The sequence below is a fragment of the Corapipo altera genome, unplaced genomic scaffold (genome assembly GCF_003945725.1).
Source record: "Corapipo altera isolate COAL_440 unplaced genomic scaffold, ASM394572v1 24b, whole genome shotgun sequence".
Taxonomy (NCBI): domain Eukaryota; kingdom Metazoa; phylum Chordata; class Aves; order Passeriformes; family Pipridae; genus Corapipo; species Corapipo altera.
The window spans coordinates 14,523,209-14,529,703 of NW_020884888.1; positions in this window are offsets into that span (position 1 = coordinate 14,523,209).

Genomic DNA, 6,495 nt, shown 5'->3' on the forward strand with positions numbered 1-6,495 from the left:
TAACTGAAGTAAAACTAAGTGTATGTAATAGATTCATGTTTCAGGCAATCTTCAGCAAATCTGGAATAAAATTGGAAAAGCATGGGTTTTTTCCCTTTTTAATAAACTCAAAAAGCAGCCAAGCATAATTAGTTTTTCAAGTTTAGAAGAATATTTCAAAGAAGTTATTGCAATTACTGTCTTATCCCTCTCTAAGAATTAGTTAAAGGTGCAATTATTCAAAGGAGATGACAACATCCATTGAATTACACTTCAAATAAGAGCATGTTTCTTGAAATGCACACTACGGTGTCTTAATGAAACTAAGCTGGTAACGAATTTAAGTAACTGATCCAAATTTCTTCTCTTTTATTTGACTATGGTATTATCTTTAAAAAGTCAAGTCATCTTTGAATTATAGTAATACTATTTATATTTCCCATTTCTTCTAAATTGTTGCACAATATTATATAGTAACAAAGTATATGTAAATCCTGGGATGACACTGGCTTTCTATGCCCCAATGATGACATGGCAACAGAAGGTTTGCATGACTGTATTTGCATAAGCTCATGTCCTGATCTCATGGAAATATTTTTTTAGCAGAAGTCTTCTAAAGAAATCTAAGGTATTTTCTATTCTGAGGCACAGCTGGCTTTGACTCAGTCTGATTATGAGTAAATTAGTGTTGAAGTGCTAAGCTTGACTGGCAATAGGAAGACACAATTGAATTTGTAGTACCTGAAGATTTTGTAAATGAATCCATATTTGCATTGAGAGAGTTGGTTTGTATGTACTGAAGACAACTCTTGGTTCCCTAGGACATGACTGGGATTTTCTTATTCCCAGCTTCATCCATCGATGACCACATGGGCAGTTATGAGCAAAATCTCTCTGGAACAGCTGTTTTAAAATGTTTTTTGGACCTACTCAACTTTAAAAAATCATTTTAAGAATAATTATTTAGCTAGTAGCTGCCATTAATTTCCTAAGCTATTTGGCATTTTGAGCATGACGGATTTTCACAAAAAATTATGCAAAAAGCTAAAAATTCAATTGAATTCAATTGTCTGTGTCAGTCACAATCATCCAGCACTCCTATTCAAGGTATAGTAGGGGGACAGCATTATTTAATAATAAAACTTATCTGAGTGTTCCTGGTTAATGAGCTTGTTGGATTTTTATTTAACTTCAAGAAAAAACATAATGGAAATATTAAGAGGATAAGAGAGAATGTAGCTGCTTATTCCTCTCAATTAAACACATCTGATTTAAAGAGAGGTTAGGGTGTTTAGTTTGGTTTTTTGTTTGGTTTTGGGTTGGGGGTTTTTTGGGATTTTTTGGGTTTTTTGTTTTGGTTTTTTTTTTTTTGGAGGGTTGGAGGGGTTTTTTTGTTTGTTTGTTTTTAAAACTTTTTGGAGTATTGTCATTTGAAAGATGGAAGGCCAGAAGTTGAAATGAAAATTAATGTAGTGTAAAAATTGTTCTTTTCAGCATCCGGTAAAAGAAAGTTTGCTGTTATAGATTCCTATATCCTGTACATGCATAGGCTATACAAAGAGCTGAATGTTCTGGAAGAAGTTCTCAACCCTAATCCCATGAAAGAGAGTAATCTCATTCTATCTTCATGTCACCCAGTATTACGAACAGTCTGATGTCAACTCAGCTGCAAATTACAGTCTAGTTTTAATAGTTTAAAACACCGTTATCCCTTTTATTGTCAATTGAAGTGCAAAGACATTCTCAGGATGCATCCTTCAATACTTTAAAACCTACAAAAGCATTTAGGATTAAGGTATAACACAAAACTATATTGTACCTTTTGGATTCTTTTTCCTCTTCACTGTACTTGCATATTGAATAAATCTATCTCAACAAAAAAAGACCATCCTGCAAAAATCCAAGTAGAAAACTTTCTACAGATACAGAAAATGGTGCAGTGTGAATAAAAGTTAGTGAAATCTCGTTATACTGATTATCCTTTTATTTAATCCAATTATGTGTGAGTTTTACTATGTATTTTTCCACAGTTTAAAAGACTAACAGAGTTCAAGGAACCAGTAGAGCATCTAGTTAGACCTCATATTGCATAAGTCTGAGATATTACCAACCCTGAAAGAAACTTAGTGACTTGGCATATCTTGCAATTATGGAATGCTAGGTCATTTCTAATCTGTGCTCTATTATATTTAGTCAGCATCGGGAAAGATAAAGCTAGTTTTGCTTGACTGTTATACTCCATGAACATGGTGCTCCAAAACTTATACACTTCTACTTTTCCCAACCAATATTGCTCTAAGTTTCTGAAGATTGTTGATCTATTTTTCCAATGCTCAGGAGCTTCTCATCTGGCACCTGTTCAGAACCTTATTCTAGTTTCATTTGATAGTTAAACTAACAACTCTTGTGAAAAGCCAGACCTCTGAAGCTCCATGGGTACACAATAGTTAGCAAGGACTCCTTGTAAGAATTCTCTTCTTATTTGGCATATACATTAATGTTTTAACATACAGGAAGACACACTGTAATATTCCTTGCATCCATACCTGGAGTTTCTTGAGTATGCTCTTGGTGCAGTCAAAGCCTTTCCCCTACCAGTAGCACTAAGGCTGAAGTCACAGATGAGTGCTGTCTGGAGAGCACTGTTTGCAATGTAGACATAAGGTCCTCCAGCGTGTCCTGTACATACTGAGGCCCAAACTGCCTCATTTCCTTTCTTTTCTCAACTGAACTCGTCTGTACTTCATAGTTGTGAAGCAGATTGTCTCACACTTTGACCTGACAATTCCCTCCATCAGGCCTCGGAATTAGTACATCTCCAAGAACGTTGGACTATGTCAAATCATCCGATTCATGCCTATTAACCAGTTTTGCCACTTTTTGAACAGGCTATCTTGCATAATTGGATGTATCTGGTCCTATACATGATTTGCACTGGAAAGATGTGCGTTTGTCATCACCCCATAGAGTTTTCAATAGTAAGCTTACTTCTAAAATCTCTGTAGTTTAGAAAGAATAATTTCAGCAACAAAGGAGGACCAGCTGCTGCAGTTTAAATAGCCATTAATCTAAGAGTAGAATGGCTGACTGTGCAATGGAGGAGTACAATACTGAATTTTTCTTATGAAAGTTTACATATAATGGTTTTCTATCTGGGAAACTAGGTTTTTCACAATGATGTTGTAAAAGTGGAAATAAATTATAAATCGTTCAGCTTGACACCTTTCTTGAAGGCTGTCACTGTCCTTCTATGTTCTCTGTGATAGTTTTCAGCACAGCTTTTAAATGTGTCAAGAAAATATGTGGAGCACATGGGACAGGATGTATTTTCCTTCATTTTCTGTTCTGTTCCTGCTCTTTCAATTTCAGGGTAACAGCTGGTGAAGGAAAACTTGAGCTTCTTACCCTATGCTTTTTCAGCAGAAAAACTAACTTCTTATTTCTCATATAATTCTGTTATTTAAATCTCTGTATTACTGCACACCTGACCTCCCTTGTGTTATTTTTAACTTAGTGCAAAGCAGAAAGATATATTTTATCAACATCACCTGCTTAAATTAAAAAAGAAAAGATAACTGAGTTTAGTATTCTCTTACCTCTTGTGCAAGAAGAAAAAAAATGGAAGTAATGAGCTGTAAGGTAGTAAAAAATTAAAGAGGGAAATACAAAGATGTTTCTAAATACTAATGTAAAGCTTTTTGATTATTATTATTTACCAAATACTTATTAAAAATGGATTTATATTACATTTAGTTAGTCAGGTATTTTTGCTGGATTTTGGAATTTCCACAACTTCTACTGTGGCCGTACACTGTAAGAAAACTGCAGGTGTTCAAAAGTAACATAGTCAGTCCCAGCATCAGTCCTTCTGGAGAGACATTAAAAGTGTGCTGCGACAGCTCTCATGAACTCAACAGCAAGAATCCTTTTAAAGGGGTAAAGCCTTTTAACTGAGTTACAAAAAATCTTTGACATTTCCCATGTCAACTGTGTCCCTAAAGTAAGTTACTATTGTCACATACAAAGTTCAGATGGCAAATCTATTCCTTTTTCACTCTAGAATATCAATTTAGAAACTTGTATTAGATTCAGTGACCTTTGGCTATGTTTATGTTATTTTGCGATGCCTGGGAGATTTTTCAGCTGTTATAAAACAGCAGAGAATAGCACTGTGTTTCTGGAAGTTTAAACATATTCTATAGAAAAATACAGGTGAGCAACTATCCATCTTTGGATTCTTTTCTCCTGTTGCTTACTCCAATGAGTAACTGACAAGGTAGTTGCCAATTTAACCTAATACTGCCTCACGCAGTCATGTGACACAGAGTAGACTTTGATCTTCATACCCTTAGTATGAATTTTATGTCTAGAATGCACTTTCTCGAGGTAGCTGTTTCTTGTGAAAAAGTTATTAAACCACAAAATCAAAATGTAAGGGATTTCATCTTTCTACCATGTTATTTTAGTAGTCCAGAGTAGCTAAATGCACTCACTTTTCAAAAGCTACAGTTTTTGGTTTTGTTTGTAGAGCTCAAAAGAAAGAAGAATCATAGAATCGCAGAATGTTCAGAGTTGGAAGATCATCTGGTTCCAATCTTCCTGTCATGGGCAGGAACACCTCCCACTTGACCAGGTTGTTCAAGGCCTTATCCAGCCTCATCTTGAACACTTCTGTGGATGGGGCATCCACAGTTTTGCCGGGCAACCTGTTCCAGTAACTCATCATCCTCAGAGTGAAGAGTTTCTTCCTAATATCTAATATCTAATATCTAATCTAAATTTTCCTTCTTCCATTTTTGATCAATTATTCCTTGCCTCTTTATAGAATGCATTGTGTGTTTATAAGCATTAAAATGGCAAGCATTAATTTCAACAATATGTAAGTTTTATCTTTCACTTAGGTTTCATGTGTAGAAATAATGGTCAGTGTATTACAGTGAAGAAAAATACTTTGATATGTAAAGGGTATTTCATCAGCGGTTGTTTAGTGAATTGTTCTTCAAATATAATATTGCATTAGTCTATTATAAGAAATGTGATCTGGAGCTTTAATGTATCTAATAACAATCTCAAGATTGTCACAGTGATAGAGATAGCAGACCATTAGTGTGTTTCGTTTAATATATATATGGAGCAGTCATTAGAACAGATGACTGAGGGTTAGGATACTCTGTTACAGGTCTTCACTGAGACGGGATATGCCCAAAACTTCCATAAAACTGGCTTCTACTGTTTCACATATTAAATGGGGATATCACACACACTAGACTAGACTGAGGTCTATGCATAAGGAATAACATAGAAGCAAGATAGAAAAAATCCCTGAATATAGCCAGTGTACTTCAGAGTGAGCAAGTACAAAGAGCCACCACAATGTGAACTTCTGTGAAGGGCAGACTGCACTGACTATGGCTGGTAAGCTCCTCTTCTTCCACTGGTTTGTCAGACGGTCTCAGCTTTCCCTCTTATGAATAATTGGCAAACAAATATGATGTTACTGAAATAGGTGAAGTTGCCACCAGATGCTGCAGATTACTACACTTTGTTGTCAAGAATGCCTAAAAATACGTGCTCCTAACCATTATAGTGACAGCTCTTTCAGATCAGAGAGGCAGTGGAGGTTCATTAGCCTTCCAGAGCAATAGGGAAGACTCTTTCACTTACTATATCACAGATGTCTCCTTTGCTCTTGATTTCTTGTCTCTATAGATCTATGATCACCTGATTTCTTTTCAGCGTTACTGTCTACCTCAGCCAACTCTGTCAACCTTTGTGTTTTTAACCCCTAACATCCTATAGTAAGTTGCACTCATTCCCTTAATGCCCCTTAAAGATTGTGAGAATAAGTTTGCTTTCTTCCTGTGAGACCTATGACACTCTTTTTTCCCCCCTCTGCAACCCTTCTTGTCAGTTACAAAAAGCTGATGGAACTTGAGTGATTTGTTCAGTTGTGTTCACTCAGTTGGTGAGCTGAGAGATACGGTCATAGAAATTGTCTCTGTTATCTCTTGTTCCTTAGGTTCTGTGTATCTCAGTGGGGTTTATTACTTTTTATGTGTCTTCTTTTTGGTTTTTTTTCAACAATATTCTTGAGAAATGTCCTTCCATTACAGGTGTTACATATCTTTTACATTTCCCATAACTTTTACCTTCCACATAACCTTACATTACTTATTAATATTAACACCATATCTGAGCAACTAGAGCTCATCTTCTTAAGAAAACTGATCTAGAACAAAAAAAGAAAAAAAAAAAAAAAGAAAAATAAAACCAGTCCTCTCTGAGTCATTTGTTAACAGGATTTAGAGGATAACATCACCCAGTGTTCTTCTAAGCAATATAATGTGTTTTTCACAGACTCTGAAGAGAACAACAGCCACAGAGAAATAATTTGATTTTTACACAGTATTTTACTGGTAGAAGAAATGCACTGATATTAAAACAAAAACACCCCTGGTAACAATAAATAACTAGCAACTTGGATTATATAATAGTTTACGTGAAGACTAAAGAACA